General features: G+C 44.9%; 1 protein-coding gene across 2 annotated transcripts in view; it reads left to right on the plus strand.

Moving 5' to 3' along the window:
- The first annotated feature begins 14,492 nt into the window (after window positions 1–14,492).
- Window positions 14,493–24,357, plus strand: part of LOC134935976 (protein mono-ADP-ribosyltransferase TIPARP-like) — a 99,795-nt gene continuing 89,930 nt past the window's right edge. Inside the window, exon 1 of one of the 2 annotated variants that reach the window (XM_063930844.1) lies at window positions 14,493–14,697. The gene's annotated coding sequence lies outside the window, so the exon portion shown is untranslated. The remainder of the gene's footprint in view (window positions 14,698–24,357) is intronic. The other variant, XM_063930843.1, reaches the window with a different exon arrangement.

Consider the following 24,357-nt stretch of genomic DNA (forward strand, 5'->3'; position numbering starts at 1 on the left):
TATACCGTGGACCAGACATCAATTTCATTTGTCAATTATTAACCTTACTTTTTATTCGACGGGATACCCAGCTTTGTGGATGTGCCATGGGATCTTGTGTTGGACCCTCCCTGGCGAACATTTTCACATTTGAATTAGACAAAGAACTATTCCTGATAAACCCATTCATGCAGTCCAACATCTTATATCTCACTCAGTATATAGATGATCTGTTTCACATCTGGACGGGGACCAAGCAGGAATTTCAAGACGCAGTGGAAGGCGTTAACAAACAGGATGACAACATAAAATCCACCTATGAAATCAGTGATACTAAAGTACACCAACTGGATATTGAAATTTCGCTGGTGAATGATAATATCATCACGGACTTATACATCAAACCGACTGACAGGAATACAATTTTAAAAGCTGACGGTCAACATCCTAGGTTTGTCGCCAACTGTCTTCCAAAGTCCCAATTTCTGTACGAACGTGTGACACCAGGGACAAAGCCGAATTTAGGATTGACCAGATGACTACACAATTCATCAGTAGACGATATGATGCCTCATGGCTTAAAACCATCGAACAACAGGTGCTAGCAATACCCAGATATGCTAACCTCATGGAATCTAAATGCAAGGAAATACAATCCCATAAAGTACCTTCCGTCCAACAGTATCACCTGTACAGTATTAACAACATGAAAATGGGCAAAAAGTTATGAGCGATAATAGAAGATCCGGATTTAAAAGTATTTAAAAATTCAAAATTGATGCCGAGTTACGGAGAAACAAGAATCTGAGAGACATTCTAGTTCAGTGGTTCTCAATCTCGGTCCTCAGGACCCCACACGGTTCACATTTTCCATGTCACCCAGCAGGCGCACCTGCTAATCATGAACCGTGTGGAGTCCTGAGGACCGAGTTTGAGAACCTGTGTTCTAGTACATAATGACATCACAGGTCTTGATAGAGTGCGTCCTTCGAACTTTCTATCACGCCAACCAGCCTGCTATAATTTTTTAGGATGTACTACCTGCAGCTTCATGGAATGTGGCCAATCTTTTACACATCCTCATTCTGGTGTTAAAATCAAGATCAAACATGTTCTCTTGTGTCTTGGCTCATATGTAATTTATTACATCAAGTGCCTTTGCGCAGTACTGTACATCGGTAAAGCGATTAGACAATTCAGAGAATGTATGTCTCTTCACTGGTAGGCAATCAGGGCATCACTTCAAGGTAAAATACAAGAACAGCCAGTCGCCTGCCACTTCCGGGAAGCAAAACATCCCTTGTCCAGCATGCGTCATAAGATCATTGACCGTATTCCTCTCGGTATTAAGGGTGGTGATCGTGGCGCTCAGCTATTATGCATGGAAGCACGTTGGATTTTTCAACTGCGCACAGTGGTCCCCTTTGGATTTAATGAAACTAATAATCTTGGATGTTTCCTGTAAGACATGGACCATAAATGCTTCTTTATTATATGATCTAATTATCTATATGTATTATTCTTACACACCAACCTTATTTTGAGATTGGATAATGTTTACAAATGCTCTTTTATCTTTTTGTATATATGTCACCTTATAGATGAATTGGTTCCGTATTCTCTCCCTCTCTGTACCTATAGCAGTATAATGGTTAGTATTAATATTGTATTGTATTGCTCTCCGCTGCCCTCTTGTGGTTTATTACAATTATACACTTGGTGAGTTACTATTTTCATTTTACATTGTACAGCATTACATGCCGGTGACGTGACGTCATTTACGTCATTGACGACTTCCTTATCTTCTGGAAAGATGACATACAGAAATTGATGGCGGTTGTTAACAGACAAAACAATTCAGATAGCCCCATCAAACTCACTTGGAGTTGTAGTAAAACAGAGATTTGTTATCTGGATGCATGTATCCAGTTAAAAGTAGGCAGGTGGGTACATCTTTATATAAGAAACCCACTGATAGAAACACCCTCCTCAGAGCTGAGAGTACTCAACCTAAATCGATGATCCGCAGCCTGCCATACTCTCAGTTACTTAGGGTTTGTAGAAATAACACTGACCCTGGTAAACGGGAGTCACAACTTGATGAGATGGTGTTTAAGCTTACAGAAAGAGGATATTCTGTACCAGAATTGAAGAAAGCATGAGAGAGAGCGTTGTGTAACTTTCAGAAACAAAACAGACATCGTTCTAAAACACTGCTTAAAGACACCATACCCTGGGTGACGGAATTTAATTCCAGTAGCCCAGAGTTGTCAAAACGGGTCAAGGGGATGTGGCAAATGGTTACATCCGATCCTGATTTGAAGTGTTTTCAAAACAGCAAGTTGATGCCCAGCTATTCTGGGGGCAAAAACTTTAAAGATTTGGTAGTTAAAATTGACGTAACGGTTTTGATGTTAAAACTACATCCAAGCATTTTTTAAGCAGGAGAAATGGCTGCTTCAAATGCTTAGGGTGTACGACCTGTTCTTTTTTTGTGGTTGGCGAGTCGTTCCTACATCCACATACTGGCCAACGACTAAAAATGAGGTGGCCATTGACATGCACGTCACGATTCGTGGTCTACGTAATAGTGTGCCCATGTGGGCTTTATTACGTGGGCAAAACCGAATGTCAATTAAAAGTCCGATTAACCCAACATAGGTCCGCTATTCGTGCAGCCCTGAATGCAGGGACCAGTGAGCAACCCGCAGCAAGACATTTCGTCACATATCAACACAGTTTGGCAAGTCTAAAGGCCCCCATACACACTTGACGATAAAATGAACGACGTTGTTCATTTCAGTCCTCATCAACGACGTTGCTCATTATATCGTCAAGTGTGTATGCATCCGACGACCACCGATGCGCGGCCCCGCGGGACGTTAGCGACCCTCGCTTATCTGTGGAGCATGTATGCTCAATTTCCACTATGGTCGTTACCGACCAGAGACGTCGTTGAATGTGTATGGTGTGAAAGACCAACAACCAACGACCAAGCCACTGTTCACCAGCCGTGTTCCCAGCTCATTAATTTAATAAACTGTTCAGCTTGGATGCTTCAACGATGAATGGTCTATGGTCTTTGGTCGTTGGTAGTGTGTATGCTCATGTCGTTTGCTCAGCTGTTCAAGGGAAGTCGTTAACGATGGTCGTTAACGACGTGTGCATCGTCAAGTGTGTATGGGACTTTAGATACAGGGCCATTGACCACGTACCAGCTTCAATACGGGGCGGGGCGATAGGGGGAAAAAACTACTCCAACTAGAATCTAGGTGGATTTTCAGTTAAATTTTTTTATAATTTTTTATAATAATTGTCAACAGAAATTAAATATTTTTATAATAATCATTTTTCATATTCATTTTTTTCAGAAAAATTATCAATAAATGCTCACGAGGTAGTTGTTAAGCTTGCCTTCCTATCTTGGTTATGGTAATTTTTAGTGGATGGATATTCTCCCTCTGATGGTTATCTAACTGTGCCAGGCAACTTTTAGAGATTTTTATAAGTAAAATTTATCTGTAAAATGTACCTGTTAAAGGCTTAAAGCGGTGCGTATCCGTTAAATTTTCACATCACCTGTAGTTGTGGGTAACACATCGACTTGTTTCAGGTTTTTACATATTAACACATTTATTTTTTGCAGTGGTTTTAGATTGCACACGTAGTGTTATGTTTACAGGCACACTCTAGCTCTGACTGAGCGCTGTTTCGTGTGTGCCGATTTGCTCACGTAATATGTGGTTTTTACAAGTGTCACTTTATGATATGCTATGTTTGTTTTGTTTCTGCAGCTCTCAGCGCATTCCCATGGTGACCGGCAAAGCCTGATGACATCACTTCCGGGCAGGCTGAGATTCCGATGCCTGAAGTGCGGGACAGGGGACGCTCGGGAACTCCGTGGTCCACGCAGCTGAGAGTCGTTTGTGCGGCGGTAAGTGGGGTCAATGTATGATATAAATGTACACTGTATTGCACTGTTGAAGTTGCCTGAGGAAGGGGATGCATCCCCGAAATGTTACTTGCATGTTTTAATAAACACTTCACTGGGTGAAGTTTTTTCATCATTCTACAAGCCTGTGAGTGCCACCTGTTATTGTTTGCTGTATATATATATATATATATATATATATATGTTCTTTCACATATGTGGCATGTTTTGTGGTTCACTTTCCATAATGTCCCCATAACAGTAGTCACACCCCCAACATTCTAGCCACACCCCCTGCAGCAGCACGTGATAGACCCTTCATTAATTTCAGCTCCAGGCCCATGTTCACCCTAATCTGCTTCTGAATGGATTCATTTCCCCCACAACAGCACACATGTGTGTCAGGCACTGCACCACTGGTGTACCCAGCGCAGTACCCTGACACAGGGCACAGAACGCTGCTGCTGGGCGCGGTCATCACTAATACCAGGCACAGAATGATGATACAGGGCACAGAACTATGATACCAGACATAGAGCTTCACTAATAACCAGCTGTCAACCCGGCTGTTTAAAAATAAAATAAAAAAAATCGAATACTTTGTTATAAAACAAAATAATGACAAGAGGTTCTGCAGCAGTGTCTGGATTATTGCGCTAGCTGCGACATTACTCGTGTGGTCGCTCAGGGTCACAGTTAGGGTTTGTCAAACAGGAGCAAAACTGTACCAGTGGTTGGGGCAGACCGCAGGATATAATTGCATTCTGAAATTGTGGGAGTAATGTTAATTGATCAGCCAAAAAAGGGCAGCTGCCGCCGTAGTGTGTATGACTAATTACATATCGAGCAGACCTAAAAGGAAGCCAATCCTATGTATATGTACAATGCATTTGTTTTTCAATATTATCTGCTACTGTATTAGTTGCAGCAGCTTATTTCATATTCATGCCGTCATTGGCTCTTGCGTTGATTACTTTATCTTGCTGTAAAATGATGTAATGTGCCATTGTAATTATGTACAGTATATGTGCAAAGTTCTAACCGTGTCCGTATCAGTTTTGTACATATTTAACTTGTTGGTTCTTTCCCCTATGTACGGCGCTACGGAACACCTGTGGTGCCATATAAGTAGGAGAGAATAATAGCAATAAAATGAAAAGTGTCTCCCACAAAGGAATGCCAGTCATTTACCCTCTCATGCATAGAGGCCACTGTAGTGGACAGCTGTTTTATGTCATCGACCTATAGAAACTGTCTTTTGACATCACTAGTGCATTGTGTCCTCTTCTTAGGACCTCTACCAAAATTAGAAGGTATGCCACCTACCTAGCGGCAGCTTTTACTTCCTACAGAAACAATAATGTCAAAATAAAACGGTGGAGAAAAGTTCACCATCACCGAGCACGTCAGGAATGTCTGTAAAACCTCTTTACTCAAAGATAGAGCAGGTAAAATAAATAAATTCGAAGAAAGTAAAGTTTAGGTCATAATATGGTAGATGTTTTGCTTAAATACTCTATTTTTTATTTCTCTTACATCCCAGAGGATGCTGGGGACTCCGTAAGGACCATGGGGTATAGACAGGCTCTGCAGGAGATATGGGCACTGTAAAGAACTTTTAGTATGGGTGTGCACTGGCTCCTCCCTCTATGCCCCTCCTCCAGACCTCAGTTAGATTCTGTGCCCAGAGGAGAATGGGTGCTCTACAGGGGAGCTCTACTGAGTTTGTCTGATAAAAGAATTTTGTTAGGTTTTTTTATTTTCAGGGAGCACTGCTGGCAACAGGCTCCCTGCATCGTGGGACTGAGGGGAGAGAAGCAGCCCTACTTAAGTGATAGGCTCTGTTTGTTAGGCTACTGGACACCATTAGCTCCAGAGGGATCGGAACGCAGGTCTCCCCCTGCCGTTCGTCTCAGAGCCGCGCCGCCGTCCTCCTCGCAGAGCCGGAAGATAGAAGCCGGGTGAGCATAAGAAGAAAGAAGACGTCTAAGGCGGCAGAAGACTTCAGATCTTCACTGAGGTAAGCGCGCAGCTCCCACACGTTACACACACGGCAGGCACTGATGGGTGCAGGGAGCAGGGCACAGGGGGGGCGCCCTGGGCAGCAATATATACTTCTGTTTTTGGCATGTTAGACACATATGGGCTGCGGAGTCAGTGAATATGTTTATCCCCCGCTATTAATTGTAAATTTGAGCAGAACCGAAGCCCGCCACTAGAGGGGGCGGAGCTTGGTCGCACAGCACTAACCAGCGCCATTTGTCTACCCGGACTCTCCCCTGCAGAACGGTGATACAGGGCTGAAAAAGAGGGGGGGGGGGGCACATCTTGGCGCAGTGAGCACGATTGACATAATATAAAAGCGCTATATCTGGGAATTGTTTCCAGTGTCCGTTGGCGCTGGGTGTGTGCTGGCATACTCTCTCTCTGTCTCTCCAAAGGGCCTTGTTGGGGACCTGTCCCCTTATAGATAGATCCCTGTGTGTGTGTGAGGGTGTCGGTACGCGTGTGTCGACAAGTCTGAAGCGGAAGGCTCATCCAAGGAGGAGGTGGAGCAGATGATTGTGGTGTCTCCGTCGGCAACGCTGACTCATGATTGGTATGATATGTGGAATATTTTAAATGCTAATGTGACCTTATTACATAAGAGAATGGACAAAGCTGAGTCCAAGGAAACAGCAGGGAGTCAATCCGCGGATTTGGCTGGGTCACAGGGCCCGTCAGGGTCTCAAAAGCGTCCCTTATCACAAATAGTAGACACTGATACCGACATGGACTCCAGTGTCGACTATGATGAGGCAAGGTTGCACCCTAAGGTGACCAAAAGTATTCATTATATGATTGTGGCAATAAAAGATGTTTTGCATATTACAGATGACCCCTCTGTTCCTGACACGAGGGTACACATATTTAAGGGGAAGAAACCTGAGGTAACGTTTCCTCCATCTCATGAACTGAATGAATTATTTGAAAAAGCTTGGGAAACTCCAGACAAAAAACGGCAGATTCCCAAGAGGATCCTTATGGCGTATCCTTTCCCTGCAAAGGACAGGGTACGTTGGGAATCCTCGCCCAGGGTGGACAAGGCATTAACGCGTCTGTCCAAGAAGGTGGCGCTACCGTCTCCAGACACCGCGGCCCTTAAGGATCCTGCGGATCGTAGACAGGAGACTACATTAAAGTCTATTTATGCACATACAGGAGCTTTACTCAGGCCGGCAATAGCATCGGCATGGCTCTGTAGCGCTGTTGCAGCATGGACAGATATCTTGTTGGCTGACATGGATACCCTGGACAAGGATACCGTTGTCCTGACTTTAGGCCACATTAAGGACGCAGTCTTGTATATGAGAGACGCTCAAAGAGACGTGGGGCTGCTTGGTTCCAGAGCCAACGCCATGGCAGTTTCGGCAAAGCGCGCTCTGTGGACCCGCCAATGGGCGGGTGATGCCGACTCAAAAAAGCATATGGAGGTTTTACCTTACAAGAGTGAAGTTTTGTTTGGGGATGGTCTCGCGGACCTGGTTTCCACAGCTACCGCGGGTAAATCTACATTTTTGCCTTTTGTTCCCCCACAGCAAAAGAAAACCCCACAATATCAGATGCAGTCCTTTCAGTCGCATAAATCCAGAAGAGGCCGGGGTTTCTCTTTCCTCACCAGAGGTAAGGGTAGAGGTAAGAGAACACCTGCTTCGGCTAGTTCCCAGGAGCAGAAGTCCTCCCCGGCCTCTGCTAAATCCACCACATGACGCTGGGGCTCCATGGAGGGAGTCCGCATCGGTGAGGGCACGTCTTCGACTCTTCAGCCAGGTCTGGGTCCTATAGGGCGTGGATCCTTGGGTGTTGGAAATTGTATCCCAAGGTTACAACCTGGAGTTCGAAGAGGTTCCCCCTTGCCGATTTCTCAAGTCTGCTTTGTCATCTTCTTCCCCGGAGAGGAGAGTAGTATTAGATGCAATTCAAAAGCTAAGTCAACAGCAAGTGATAGTCAAGGTTCCCCTAGCCCAACAAGGAAAAGGGTACTATTCAACAATGTTTGTGGTCCCGAAGCCAGATGGTTCGGTCAGACCAATTTTGAATCTAAAATCACTAAACCTATACTTGAAAAAGTTCAAATTCAAGATGGAATCACTCCGGACTGGGATATCCAGTCTGGAAGCAGTGGATTTTATGGTGTCGCTGGATGTGAAGGATGTCTACCTTCATGTCCCCATATTTCCTCTTCATCAAGAATACCTACGTTTCGTGGTACATGAATGTCATTACCAGTTTCAGACGTTGCCATTTGGGCTTTCCACGGCCCGAGGATTTTCACCTAGGTAATGGCAGAAATGATGGTGCTCCTGCGCAAGCAGGGTGTCACAATTATCCCGGACTTGGACGATCTCCTGATAAAGGCGAGATCAAGGGATCTATTGCTGAAAAGCGTGTCACTCTCCCTGAGAGTGTTACATCAACACGGTTGGATTCTCAATCTGCCAAAGTCACAGTTGCTTCCAACGACTCGAATATCATTCTTATTCATGATTCTGGACACGGAACAGAAGAGGGTTTTTCTACCAATAGAAAAAGCCGGGAGATCCAGAACATGGTCAGGGACCTGCTAAAACCAAAAAGAGTGTCGTTGCATCAATGCACTCGAGTTCTGGGAAAAATGGTGGCAGCCTACGAGGCCATTCCCTTCGGCAGGTTCCATGCGAGGACATTTCAGTTGGACCTTCTGGACAGATGGTCAGGGTCCCATCTACACCTTCATCAAAAGATAAGCCTGTCCCCCAGGGCCAGGGTGTCTCTTCTGTGGTGGCTGCAGAGTGCTCACCTCCTAGAGGGTAGCAGGTTCGGCGTTCAAGACTGGGTTCTGGTGACCACGGACGTGAGCCTCCGAGGATGGGGAGCAGTCACAAAAGGAAGAAATTTTCAGGGGATATGGTCAAGCCAGGAGGCTTGTCTACACATCAGCGTACTGGAATTGAGGGCCATATACAACGGCCTACGACAAGCTGAGTATCTTCTTCGTGACCTACCGGTTCTGATTCAATCAGACAACATCACAGCAGTGGCTCATGTAAACCGCCAAGGCGGGACAAGCAGCAGAGCGGCAATGGCGGAAGCCACAAGAATTCTGCGCTGGACAGAAAATCATGTAAGTGTTCTGTCAGGAGTCTTCATACCGGGAGTGGACAACTGGGAAGCAGACTTCCTCAGCAGACACGATCTCCATCCAGGAGATTGGGGACTTCATCAAGAGGTCTTTGCAGAGATAGCAAGTCTTTGGGGACTTCCTCAAATAGACATGATGGCATCACGCCTCAACAAAAAGCTTTGGAGGTATTTTGCCAGGTCAAGGGACCGTCAGGCAGTAGCGGTAGATGCCCTAGTGACACCATGGGTGTTTCAGTCGGTCTATGTGTTCCCACCTCTTCCTCTCATATCAAAAGTGTTGAGAATCATAAGACGAAACAGAGTACAAGCAATACTCGTGGTTCCAAATTGGCCTCGAAGGGCCTGGTATTCGAATCTTCAGGAAATGCTCACGGAAGATCCGTGGCCTCTTCCTCTCAGGGAAGACTTGTTACAGCAGGGGCCTTGCATGTTGCAAGTCTTACCGCGGTTGCGTTTTTATCGACATGGCGGTTGAACACCGAATCTTAGCAGAGAGAGGTATTCCGGAGGAAGTTATCCCTACTCTGATAAAGGCAAGGAAGGAGGTAACGGCGAAGCATTATCACCGTATCTGGAGGAAGTATGTATCTTGGTTTGAAACCAAGAATGCTCCTACGGAAGATTTCCATCTGGGCCGTTTTCTCCACTTCCTACAGATTGGAGGGTATATGGGCCTAAACTTAGGCTCCATTAAGGTACAGATTTTGGCCCTATCTATATTTTTTCAAAAAGAATTGGCTTCTCTCCCGGAAGTCCAAACTTTTGTGAAGGGAGTGCTGCACATCCAGCCTCCTTTTGTGCCACCAGTGGGACCTTAACGTGGTGTTACAGTTCCTTAAGTCACACTGGTTTGAACCTCTTCAAACGGTGGAATTAAAATTTCTCACCTGGAAGGTGGTTATGTTATTAGCCTTGGCATTTGCACGGTGGGTGTCGGAGTTGGCGGCCTTGTCTCACAAGAGCCCCTACTTGATTTTTCATGTGGATAGAGCAGAGTTGAGGACTCGTCCTCAATTTCTGCCTAAGGTGTCTCTTCTTTTCATGTAAACCAACCTATTGTGGTGCCTGTGGCTACGGCTGACTTGGAGGACTCCAAGTCCCTGGATGTGGTCAGGGCCATGAAAATTTACGTAGCCAGGACAGCTAGGGTTAGGAAAACAGAGGCTCTGTTTGTCCTGTATGCAGCCAACAAGATTGGCGCGCCTGCTTCTAAACAGACTATTGCTCGCTGGATCTGTAACACGATTCAGCAGGCTCATTCTACGGCTGGATTGATGGTACCTAATTCGATAAAGGCCCATTCCACTAGGAAGGTGGGCTCTTCTTGGGCGGCTGCCCGAGGCGTCTCAGCATTGCAGTTGTGCTGAGCTGCTACTTGGTCGGGTTCAAACACTTTTGCTAAATTCTACAAGTTTGATACCCTGGCTGATGAGGACCTCGCGTTTGCTCAATCGGTGCTGCAGAGTCATCCGCACTCTCCCACCCGGTTTGGAGCTTTGATATAAACCCCATGGTCCTTACGGAGTCCCCAGCATCCTCTAGGACGTAAGAGAAAATAAGATTTTAAACCTACCGGTAAATCTTTTTCTCCAAGTCCGTAGAGGATGCTGGGCGCCCGTCCCAGTGCCGACTAAATCTGCAAGACTTGCATATAGTTGTTGCTTACATAAGGGTTATGTTACAGTTGGAATCGGTCTTTGACTGATACTGTTTTTTTTCATTCATACTGTTATCTGGTTACGTATATTCTAAGTTATATGGTATGATTGGTGTGGGCTGGTATGAGTCTTGCCCTTAGATTTACAAAATCCTTTCCTCGTATTGTCCATCTCCTCTGGGCACAGTTTCTCTAACTGAGGTCTGGAGGAGGGGCATAGAGGGAGTAGCCAGTGCACACCCATACTAAATGTTCTTTAGAGTGCCCGTCTATCCCCAATGGTCCTTACGGAGTCCCCAGCATCCTCTACGGACTAGGAGAAAAAGATTTACCGGCAGGTTTAAAATCTTATTTTTTTACAGTGGACAAATATGTCAAGATCAGTGGATATCATGCAATACAAAGATCTATACTGCGTGCTAGGCTTATCCTGTCATATAGGCCTAAGTCAAATATTTTGAACATATAAATAGCCATAAATGGCAGTTTTGACAATGGATAGGCTTTGTGTCCTGGGTGCTTCGTCAAATTTCACACTAAGGTGGAAATTTGCTAAGGTGGGAGATTTTTAGAACTGGTGATGTTGCCCATAGCAACCAATCAGATTATATCTATTATCTGCTAGAAGCAGCTAGATAAATGGTAAGTAGAATCTGATTGGTTGCCATGGGCAACATCACCAGTTCTAAAAATCTCCCACCTTAGTAAATTTACCCCTAAGTGTCAAAATCAAATTCAGTTCACATAAGTGTGAAAAAGGCAAACATTCTAGGGGTATCCAAATAGCCGTGATAACGCGATCCGTGATGACGGCTAATGTTCTCGCGTCTATCTCCAGAAAAATCTAGTTATCGCAGCCTGCACGCTCCTGTTTATCACACCTATCCTATTCCAAATCGGCGATAATGGCAATTGCGCAATAATTCTAGCCAGAAAAATCATAGGAAAAAGTGGGGAAATGTGCCTGTACCCCCAAAAATGGCAAATTAATATCGGAAAACATTATAGAAGTCTATTAGTAGCCGTAATTTAACTAATTGATGTCATTAAATCGGGTCAAATGGCGGTTATATGCATTTTTATTTTTTCAAATGCTAAACATTTTTTTTTTAGCAAAATAAGTGCTCTCATTACTTGGGTACATAAAAATGGGTATAAATACAGTGGGGATCGAAAGTTTGGGCACCCCAGGCAAAAATTCATTTTAATGTGCAAAAAGAAGCCAAGGAAAGATGGAAAAATCTCCAAAAGGCATCAAATGACAGATTAGACATTCTTATAACATGTCAAGAAAAGTTTGATTTTATTTCCATCATTTACACTATCAAAATAACAGAAAACAAAAAATGGCGTCTGTAAATGTTTGGGCACCCTGCAGAGTTAATACCTTGTACCAGGGCCGTAACTACGTGTGTGCCAAGGGGGCTTGGCACACAGCGCAGATGCCCTGGGGGCGCAACGGCCAGCGGCATGTAATGAGTCAAATTGACTCATTACATGCCGCCTCTGTGTGCGCCGTGCGCGGCTGGAGGGAGAGGAGACCAGCGCCGGGTTCAAGGAGAAGGAGGGAGGGGGATTGGAGCCGCAGCAGCGCTATTTGATTGGTAGTAGCGCCGCTGCAGCATCCCCCTCTCCTTCTGTATTGGCTGCCCGGCGCTGCTATGGATGCTGGGATGAAGGAACCGCATCCCAGCATCCATAGCAATGCCGGGCAGCCAATACAGAAGGTGAGGGGGATGCTGCAGCAGCGCTTACTACCAATCAAATAGCGCTGCTGCGGCTCCCTGCTCCCCCTCCCTCCTCCACCTTCTCTCCTCACTGCACCGAGGGAGCTGCACGAGGAGCCTGTCAGCGGGGAGAAGGTAAGTATATCCCTCTCTCTCTCTCTTTCTCTCTCTCTCTTTCTTTCTTTCTTTCTCTCTCTCTCTCTCTCTCTCAGGGGGACACCGTCTGCCGCAATGTGTAAAAAGGGGTCCTGGCTGCCGCAATGTGTAAAAAGGGGGGGTCCTGGCTGCCGCAATGTTTAAAAAGGGAGGTCCTGGCTGCCGCAATGTGTAAAATGGGGTCCTGGCTGCCGCAATGTGTAAAGAGGGGGCCTGGCTGCCGCAATGTGTAAAAACGGGGGGTCCTGGCTGCCGCAATGTGTAAAAAGGGGGACTGGCTGCCGCAATGTGTAAAAAGGGGGACTGGCTGCCGCAATGTGTAAAAAGGGGTCCTGGCTGCCGCAATGTGTAAAGAGGGGGCCTGGCTGCCGCAATGTGTAAAAACGGGGGGTCCTGGCTGCCGCAATGTGTAAAAAGGGGGACTGGCTGCCGCAATGTGTAAAAAGGGGGCCTGGCTGCCGCAATGTGTAAAATGGGGTCCTGGCTGCCGCAATGTGTAAAGAGGGGGCCTGGCTGCCACAATGTGTAAAAACGGGGGGTCCTGGCTGCCGCAATGTGTAAAAATGGGGACTGGCTGCCGCAATGTGTAAAAAGGGGTCCTGGCTGCCGCAATGTATAAAAAGGGGGTCTGGCTGCCGCAATGTGTAAAAAGGGGTACTGGCTGCCGCAATGTGTAAAAAGGGGTACTGGCTGCCGCAATGTGTAAAAAGGGGTCCTGGCTGCCGCAATGTATAAAAAGGGGGTCTGACTGCTGCAATGTGTAAAGAGGGGTCCTGGCTGCCGCAATGTGTAAAAAGGGGGACGCTATCTGCTGTAATGTATAAAAGGGGCTCTACCTGGTGTAGTGGCGCTACTGTGCAGCGTAATTTGAATAATGTAGACTACTGTGCACCGTAATATGAATTGCTGTTATTTTGTGGCCACGCCCCTTCCCCGTGAAGCCACGCCCCTATAAATTTTTTGCGCGCCTACGCCGCGCACTGCCCCTATCTTACATGGGGAGGGGGGCGCCACTGTCGTTTCTTGCACACAGCGCTAAAATGGCTAGTTACGGCACTGGCTTGTACTGCACAAGATAACCCATCGATGACCATCCTTAGTGTGATGCTACACCAGCTGTGATTCAGTTGTCTATTATGATTATAAATCTTATTTAATAATAAATATAATTGTTAGCGCTTTCATGTGTTTTTATGGTTCTACATTTGAACAGCCAATCGGCTCCTAACTGTCATGCTACAAGCTGTGCTTTAAAATGACAGTTGGGAGCTGATTGGCTGTTCTCTTACTTGTTCTCTCTCCATTTTATCACTCTCCAAGTGATGACGCATCTAGCCTGTGTATTAATATTGTGCCTAATTCAGACCTGATCGGTGCTGTGCGTTTTCGCACAGCAGCCGATCAGGTCTGAATTGCGCGTGCGCCAGTTCCGCAGTGCGCCGGGGCATGCCAGACAGCCAACGCCCTTCTCTGCCCTGCGATCGGCTTTGCCTGATTGACAGGCAGAGGCGGTCGCTGGGAGAGAGGGGGGCGGGCCGGTAGCGTTTGGCCGCCATTTAGGGGGTGCGGTCCGAGAAACGCAGGCATGCCTGGACCGTGTGTGTGTGTGTGTGTGTGTGTGTGTGTGGGGGGGGGGCGGCATGCCATTGCGGCTGCGTGACGTCACACACAGCCGCTGCAACCCTCACAGCGACGAGTAGCTCCCTGCCAGGGCACAGAAGCGGCGCTGGTAGGGAGCTACTCCTAAAGTACAAAAGCATCGCCGCTGGGCGTCCCCACGCATGTCTGAGTATCTGATCGTAGCCGTGCAAAATTTTGACTGAATCAGGCTTGTTAATCCCTGATTATTCATTGGTTCCAGGATTCTGTTTGTAGTTCAACCAATAGACAGTTAAAGTCATTTACGTAGGCAGCTGGAAGAGAAAGCAAAAGTAAATCACACAAGCCTTTACTGCTTATGTTGCTGCCCTGCATCCAGCGACACTGATTTTCCATGATCCTGCCCTTTATACGGCAACACTGCTTGTCCAAGTTCCTGCCCAGCACCCGGCATTACTGCTTTTCCATGCTCCTGCGCTTTAATCGTGAGTTTTTATCTATGGAGATTCTTATTGTAATACGATTGTGTGACAGCTCAGAGAACCCCTGTGTGCTGGGACACGACACAATTTGACCTTTGTTCGTGCGATCATTCTTGCAGTCTGTCACGTAAAATGCACCAGACTTTTTCTTATTTTCTCGTACTCGTTTAATCTGTGTGTTAAAAGTTGTTTATTCTTTTTAACGTCTTATCGTTACATGGTTACAGTATCTCATACGGATCATTTTACTGCTACATACCAAAGAGTGAATCAGTCTCGGCAGCAGGAAGTTTGGCAGGAACTAGGAGCCGTTTGTTTTTTTATGATTAAAGGGGTACATTTACTAAGCAGTGATAAGAGCGGAGAAGTGAGCCAGTGGAGAAGTTGCCCATGGCTACCAACCGGCACTGAAGTAACATCTATAATTTAAATACTATAAAATGACACAGAGCTGCTGATTGGTTGATGGGGCAACTTCTCCACTGGCTCACTTCTCCATTCTTATCACTGCTTAGTAAATGTACCCCTTACCAGTGGCGCACGCAGGGGGGGTTTCCGAGTACCTGGAAACCCCCCCTGATGAGCCAACATTTTAATTTTTGAGACGGAGACAGCAGTGTTTCCGTCTCAGTAAAAGCCGCAATCGCGTACGCGACCGCGATAGCGGAGCTGCTGCAGCAGAGAGCTACTGTATGTAGCTCTCTGTATAGAGAGTGTCCCGGGGGAGCTGCTGGCTGCGCATGCTCAGCCATAGCAGCTCCCTCCGTCCTCACACCATGCCACCAGTCTGCTTCCGCCTCCCAGCCCCTGATGGACGGTACAGTACATTTAAATATGTGTGTGTGCAATATATATATATATATATATATATATATATATAGATAGATAGATAGATAGATATAGATATATACACATATATATCTATATATAGATATATACTGTGTGTGTGTGTACATATATATATATATATATATATATATACATACTGTGTGTGTGTACATATATATATATATATATATATATATATATACATACTGTGTGTGTACACACACACACACACACACACACACACACACACACACACACGTGTGTATTATTATTATTATTATTACATTTTATTTATAAGGCGCCATATATATATATATATATATATATAAAGTCCAGAGGTGAAGCGCACACACTTAAAGGATGTTAGAAGGGTGCCGTGTCAATTGTTATTGATACCATAGTTCCCAATGCTTACCCTGAAAGGGTTTAGACAAAAGGAGACCAGCACACCACCATATGAAAAAATATGAAAAGCATTTAATGAAACAGTAGCATTATCAGGCCTTTTGAAAAAAGTTTTTAGTACTCATCATGAGGCTTTCAGCAGTATTCAAGCAGAACAGCCATCCCAACGGCCCGTTTCGGTTGTCACACCTTCATCATGGGGTCAGCTACAACATAGTGTTCAAACAGAGAACCTTATAAAGCTGTGCAATTTGCATAAATCAGATACACCTGTTTTGCCCAATCACCAGTGATTCAAAAACCTCCCAGGGGTATGTGAGCAAACCAGTGTGGAACTACAAAAGCAGGACAAAATTGCCCAGACCACTATCAACAGTTCCGTTGTACCGGAAGTGACAACACGCAGCCGCGTTTGTCAACATCCGCCAAACAACGGAACTCAAGTGCCGGGGTACGTTTCCACGGCACTAGCATAAGTACTGCTGTGCCGGAAGTGATGTCGCGTCATTGCGACAATCAACTTCCGCCAATACAAAAACCGGCCTCAGATCACTGGCAATGTCACCGCCTATGTGTTCAAGGTACACAACTTGTCACATACATTAATCTGTACCTAAAAATAAAAATAAAAAATACAGCATAAGAATATCAAATGAAAAAAGAAAATAACACATAATAAAAAGTATATTATAGGACATAATGAAAAATAACCTGTGTGTCGATACTTATTCTAAGGGCCAATAGGTCCTATATAACTATCATCTTAAACAGGCATACAAAGCCGCAATTAGTAGGAGAATATCGACACAGAGGCTAATTGATCATAAAAAACAAATTATATAAAAAACACACAAAAATAGAAATGGTAGTAAGTTGCATTAGTGACATTGTCAACAGCGATCCCAGATAGAGACAATTTGGCATGAAGTATACTATCTTGGTCAGTTGACTGTAAAACAGTAGTACCAATGAAAATTCAAATGAAAGGAGTCAAAATAAGTTCTTCATTCAAACCACTGGGCGCAGTTGAATTTAACTTGTAGATCCATTCACATTCACGTTGCAGAAGTAACCGATGTCTATCGCCTCCCCTACGTAGTGGGGGGATGTGATCTATTGGCATACATCTAAAGTCAGCCATAGTGTGACCACTAGTAACAAAATGCCTGGCTACTGGTGGTGTGCTGGAATCTAAAGCTGTAAAGGCCTTCTTGATTGAACTCCTGTGCATGGATATACGTTCCTTTAGCATACGGATAGTTTTACCCACGTAGAGTTTATTACATGGACAGAGAATGATGTATACCACATAGCGAGAATCGCACGTCAGTCGATGTCTTATAGTATAGCTACTTTTGGTAATTGGATGTGTAAAGGTTTTTCCCAACAAGAGAAATCTGCAATTTGCACAGCCCGCACACTTATAGGCTCCTTTTTGCAGTGAAAGCCAATGCACATTAGTGTGTATACCTGGACTAATGTCAGAGAATGTGATGCGTTCTCTTAAGTTGCGACTTCTCTTATAGCTGAAGAGAGGTGGATTCGTGCAACTGGGTCCAAGGATCGGGTCAGCTTGTAGTATGTGCCAATGCTTAGTAATGGTCTTCCTAATTAAACCAGAGGAAGTGCAGTAAGTCGTGGGAAAAACCAATCTGTCAGAAGTAGCATCAACACGTTGTGTAGATAGAAGATCATCCTGTTTCAGCAACAAACATCGATCTATTGCTTCATCGACTTCATCTTTACTGTACCCCCGCTGGATGAAGTTATCACCCATTTTGTGTAGGGCTATAGGGAGCTTAGAAGGATCTGATGTTGTTCTAACAACTCTAACGAGTTGTGAGTAGGGGAGTCCTTTCTTCAAGGGCCGTGGATGAAAGCTGTCTGCCAAAAGTAGTGTATTTTTGTCCGTGGGTTTTTTAAATAGTTCCGTATGAAAGGAGTTATTTTTAATAGATACCAAAACGTCCAGGAACTCAATACTGTCGGCACTACTCCTGCACGTGAAAGTGATGTTCTCAACCTTATGGTTTAATTGCTCCACAAACAATTCTAAATCTACAATTGTCCCTGACCAAACAAAAAATAAATCATCAATATACCGAAAATAACAACTTATAAATTTAAAGAAAAGTGGATCTGATGTGATATATGTGGTCTCAAAATCATACATAAAAATATTGGCATAAGACGGTGCCATGTTTGAACCCATGGCGGTTCCTTGAAGCTGTAAAAAAAATGCATTATTAAACAAAAAATAATTTTTATGCAAAATAATCTCCATAAGCAAAATCAAATAATCAACAGGTGGACCTTTGTAATGGGGATTAAGCATCAATACACGGCGCACTGCCTCAATGCCTGCATTGTGTGTAATATTCGTATATAGACTGGTTACGTCCAAGGAAACCAAAAGACAGTTAACAGGTGGTATCCCAAACTGTCTTAATTTCAACAAAAAGTCAGTAGTATCTTTCAAATGATAAGGGTTTTGTAGTACCACGGGCTGCAAAAAGTAGTCACAATATTGTGAGAGGGTTTGACATAAAGAGCCACGTGCCGAGATTATAGGTCTGCCAGGCGGCAGACTGAGAGACTTATGTATCTTCGGCAGAATATACAGAAGAGGGATTTTGGGAAAATCCTGTATCAAAAAGTTCCTGGTGTGTACATCAATCCACCCATTAGTGAAACCAAGTTCAATGATGGAATCAATTTCTCTTTTATATAAACCAGTTGGGTCAAAAGATAATTTTTTATAGCAACTCTGAATGGACAGTTGCCTGTCCACCTCCCTGATGTAGTCATCCCTGTTAAGGACAACAATACCACCGCCTTTATCGGCGGGGCGAATTATGATTTGTTGGTTATTTTTCAAGGACTGTATTGCTTTAATTTCATTAGAAGTTAAATTTTGAAAGTGTTTTTTCTTGTGTCTGATCTTAGGTATTGTGTCCCTCTTAACTAGGCGTATGAAGGTTTCTATAGCAGAGTTATTACTAGGTGGATCAAATGTACTTTTTGCTGAAAAAGGTAAATGTCTAGCAGTACTGGTTGTGTTGCCTTGTCTAGAAAAAAAGTCTTTTAGTCTGAGTTGTCTGTGAAATCTATATAATTCAGTCTCCCATTGGAATTCAGTTTGTTGAAAGGTCTGTACAAAGGTTAATCCTTTAGTTAACACTGCATGTTCCGGCTCACTGAGAATATAATCAGAGAGATTAAAAACAACTATTTCTTCAGTGTTTTTGGTAATCTGTCTGGGCCCCTTCTTATGTTTGACCCCCCCTCGTCTGCAGGGTCTCTTTCTGTGGGATTCTTGTTGCGTGTAAGTGTCTGCTCCCTTAAAAAAGATTTCTTGGAGGAGGAGGACTGATCTGAGTCACTTTGTGATGTGTGTGACTCTATGTCTGTAAATGTCCGATTCTGTCTATATCTATTTGTTTGTGCACCTCTCCAAACCCTTCGGGTACTTTGATTCAAAAGCCAATAATAGACTCGTGAGTCTTTGTAGTCATCCTTGACTTTTCTATATTTGATTTTTTTAAAGGCTATTAGTTCATTTTTGAACTTTAGTATATTTTCATTCAGTTTGGTGAACCACTCAGTATTACTGTCTTTTTTTAAAACATCAGTTCCACTTTCCTCACAAGCACTAATGTCCAACTTAAGACTCTCCATTTCTGTATTCACTTGCTGTATAACTAATATCATCAAATCAAAGCTGCACTGGTTTAAGATCAGGCACCACTGACGGCAAAATTCCTTGTTATTGCGGCCGATCGTAGGCTGGTTTTTGATGCGGAAGCCACGTGGAATCAATTTGTCTTTGTGGTATTGTGAAAGTGTCAAACCGTGGAGTTCTAATTCCACGAGATGCTTATTTAGTTTAAGCAGATCAGAATAAACATCATTGGGGCTATCCGCATCAAAAGCCAGCTGCCCTGTATCTTTAAACAGAATTTTGGATATGTCCTTTTCTAAAAAACGCTTGGTGCCAGTGAGGTCGCCAAAATCTGAATCCATAGCAGCTTATCAATGGACAAAAGTGGTATATCAACCACTGCAAAAAACATTAAAAAAAAAAAAAAAAAAAAAAAAAATTTTTTTTTAAACAATAAAAAAAAGGTAAATAAATTTCTAACTAAACAATAAATGTTTGTGGTGCAATTCACAAAACCAAAACATATGGTACTAGATAAAGTCCAGAGGTGAAGCGCACACACTTAAAGGATGTTAGAAGGGTGCCGTGTCAATTGTTATTGATACCATAGTTCCCAATGCTTACCTGAAAGGGTTTAGACAAAAGGAGACCAGCACACCACCATATGAAAAAATATGAAAAGCATTTAATGAAACAGTAGCATTATCAGGCCTTTTGAAAAAAGTTTTTAGTACTCATCATGAGGCTTTCAGCAGTATTCAAGCAGAACAGCCATCCCAACGGCCCGTTTCGGTTGTCACACCTTCATCATGGGGTCAGCTACAACATAGTGTTCAAACAGAGAACCTTATAAAGCTGTGCAATTTGCATAAATCAGATACACCTGTTTTGCCCAATCACCAGTGATTCAAAAACCTCCCAGGGGTATGTGAGCAAACCAGTGTGGAACTACAAAAGCAGGACAAAATTGCCCAGACCACTATCAACAGTTCCGTTGTACCGGAAGTGACAACACGCAGCCGCGTTTGTCAACATCCGCCAAACAACGGAACTCAAGTGCCGGGGTACGTTTCCACGGCAAATTGCAGATTTCTCTTGTTGGGAAAAACCTTTACACATCCAATTACCAAAAGTAGCTATACTATAAGACATCGACTGACGTGCGATTCTCGCTATGTGGTATACATCATTCTCTGTCCATGTAATAAACTCTACGTGGGTAAAACTATCCGTATGCTAAAGGAACGTATATCCATGCACAGGAGTTCAATCAAGAAGGCCTTTACAGCTTTAGATTCCAGCACACCACCAGTAGCCAGGCATTTTGTTACTAGTGGTCACACTATGGCTGACTTTAGATGTATGCCAATAGATCACATCCCCCCACTACGTAGGGGAGGCGATAGACATCGGTTACTTCTGCAACGTGAATGTGAATGGATCTACAAGTTAAATTCAACTGCGCCCAGTGGTTTGAATGAAGAACTTATTTTGACTCCTTTCATTTGAATTTTCATTGGTACTACTGCTTTACAGTCAACTGACCAAGATAGTATACTTCATGCCAAATTGTCTCTATCTGGGATCGCTGTTGACAATGTCACTAATGCAACTTACTACCATTTCTATTTTTGTGTGTTTTTTATATAATTTGTTTTTTATGATCAATTAGCCTCTGTGTCGATATTCTCCTACTAATTGCGGCTTTGTATGCCTGTTTAAGATGATAGTTATATAGGACCTATTGGCCCTTAGAATAAGTATCGACACACAGGTTATTTTTCATTATGTCCTATAATATACTTTTTATTATGTGTTATTTTCTTTTTTCATTTGATATTCTTATGCTGTATTTTTTATTTTTATTTTTAGGTACAGATTAATGTATGTGACAAGTTGTGTACCTTGAACACATAGGCGGTGACATTGCCAGTGATCTGAGGCCGGTTTTTGCATTGGCGGAAGTTGATTGTCGCAATGACGCGACATCACTTCCGGCACAGCGGTACTTATGCTAGTGCCGTGGAAACGTACCCCGGCACTTGAGTTCCATTGTTTGGCGGATGTTGACAAACGCGGCTGCGTGTTGTCACTTCCGGTACAACGGAAGTGTTGATAGTGGTCTGGGCAATTTTGCCCTGCTTTTGTAGTTCCACACTGGTTTGCTCACATACCCCTGGGAGGTTTTTGAATCACTGGTGATTGGGCAAAACAGGTGTATCTGATTTATGCAAATTGCACAGCTTTATAAGGTTCTCTGTTTGAACACTATGTTGTAGCTGACCCCATGATGAAGGTGTGACAACCGAAACGGGCCGTTGGGATGGCTGTTCTGCTTGAATACTGCTGAAAGCCTCATGATGAGTACTAAAAACTTTTTTCAAAAGGCCTGATAATGCTACTGTTTCATTAAATGCTTTTCATATTTTTTCATATGGTGGTGTGCTGGTGTCCTTTTGTCTAAACCCTTTCAGGGTAAGCATTGGGAACTATGGTATATATATATATATATATATATACTCACACATACACACGGAAACCCCGCCGACTAGATCCTGCGTTTGCCTCTGCTTAATCCTGTATAACTTCACTGTTAATTTGCGAATCTATGGGGGTATCCAATTATCCGCGATGACACGATCGGCGATCGTGGCTAATGTTATAGCACCTATCTCCCGAAAAATCCACTTATCGCAGCCTGCGTGCTCCCGTTTATAGCACCCATCCTATTCCAAAATGGCGATAACGGGAGTCGCGCGATAATTCTAGCCGGCAAAAGCAGAGATAAGTATAGAAGAAAACGGGGAAATCTGCCGGTACCCCCCAAAAAGCCAAACTAATACAAGAAAACATTATAGAAATTGGTCGGATTGCTGTTATATGCATTTTTTTTTTTAAATGTGGAAAAATGATAGCTATTTTTTTTTCTGAAAAATAAGTGCTCTCATTAAATTCGGGGTACATAAAAATGGGTATAAGTATACATTTGGGTCATTTTAGGGGACTTAAAAAAAACAGTGGAAACAGGGGCCGGATTCAGACCCGATTGCTGCTGTGCGTTTTCGCACAGTAGCCGATTATCGATAGAATGCGCATACATCGCAATGTGCACAGGCGTCATCAAACAACAACAGGCATCGCCAAACGGCGACAGGTGGTGCAAAAATTTGCACGGGCATTCTCAAGCTGATTTACAGGAAGAGGCCGCTTGTGGGTGGTAACTGACAGTTTTCTGGGAGTGTCAGGGAAAACGCAGGCGTTCCCAAGCATTTTCAGGGCGGGTGTGTGACGTCGGCTCCGGCCCCGATCAGCCCGTTCTCATTGCACTGTAGGAGTAAGTCCTGGGCTGCGCACACACTGCACACAGTGGTAAAACTAGTATTATTACTAGGTGATTCATCGCGCCCTATGGGCGCTCTTCACACCGTCGTAAGGGGCTTAACCCTTGCACGCCCTTGTGGCATGCAATATTTGTATTATATGGATTATTACCTCCAATCATAATTGTGTGAGTGGTTAAAGATTGCATGGACAAAGGGCGTGCGATGGTTAACGCAGATTAGACGCAGATGGAGGAGGGGGTCCGGGGGTGCCGTGGATGGGTGGTTGCAGTGGTGCCACGGGTGCGGTGGTGCGGGTGGGGGAAAGGCAGGTGCGTGGGTACCATGGGTGGGGGAGGGGGTCCGGATCTACCGTGGGTGGGGGAAGAGGGGCGGGTGTGGTGGTGCCGCAGGTGGGGAAGGGGCGGGTGCGGGGGTGCTGCAGGTGGGGGAGGGGGCCTGGAGCCACCGTGGGTGGTGGAGGGGAAGTGTGGGGGTGCGGCGGATGGGGCCCGGAGGTACTGCGAGTAGGTGAGAGGTGGGTAATGTTTCTACTGGAAGCAGCTAAGCTGCTGTCCTCCCTTTGGCAGTGGCTCTCCTGGAGACTCGCACAGCAGCCAGTCACTATTTTTAGCGCCATTGCTTCAGTGCTAAGGGCTGCTGAGAGCTGTAGTTTATTTAGTGTGTCTACTTCCCTGTAATGCGGGGCATTGGGAAACCGGTGCTAACAATAGTGACTGGCTGGCAGAACTGACTGACTCACTGAATCAATGTAAAAGGTGAGAGTGCTGTGCAGTGTCAGTGACACTGCACACCCACTGCACTGTACAGCACTGTCACCTTTTACATTGATTCAGCGTCCAGACATTACCCTCCGCGATATCACCCACTCTATCCGTTACATTACCCATCTCAGGGCTTCCAGGCCGGCAGGCCAGGTGCTGTGTTGCAGAGTCAGGGCCTCTGGGGATCTGGGCGCGGCTGTGGTGGGGAGGCACTTCTGTGACATCACGCACAGAGGAGGCACCGGGGCTCAGAGAGTGTGCGGCGCTGGGAGGGCTATGAAAGCCTTCCGCTGCGCCCCTTTCATACACATCTATGCCGGTGGCCGCAGCAGCTGTTGTGCCACCTGCGCCGCGGTTAGGGAGTGGGGATTGTTGATGCCGGAGGAGGCAGGTGGACTGGCAGCAGGACATAGGGGGTAATTCCGACCTGATGGCTAGCAGGCTACTTTTAGCACTGCTGCGATCAGGTAGTCGCCGCCTACAGGGGAGGGGGTTAGGGCTGTGCAGGGCTGCAAACGCTTGTGCAGTCTCTGCACAGCTCAGGACTTACTCACCCGCTGCGATCATCCAGGACGGAGCCGACGTCAGGATCCCTCCTTGGAAACGCCTGCGCATTGCTGCACGTGCGCATGCGCAGTTCTGACCCGTTCTTACAGCTGCAAAA

This window comes from Pseudophryne corroboree, chromosome 6 (assembly GCF_028390025.1).
Source record: "Pseudophryne corroboree isolate aPseCor3 chromosome 6, aPseCor3.hap2, whole genome shotgun sequence".
NCBI lineage: Eukaryota > Metazoa > Chordata > Amphibia > Anura > Myobatrachidae > Pseudophryne > Pseudophryne corroboree.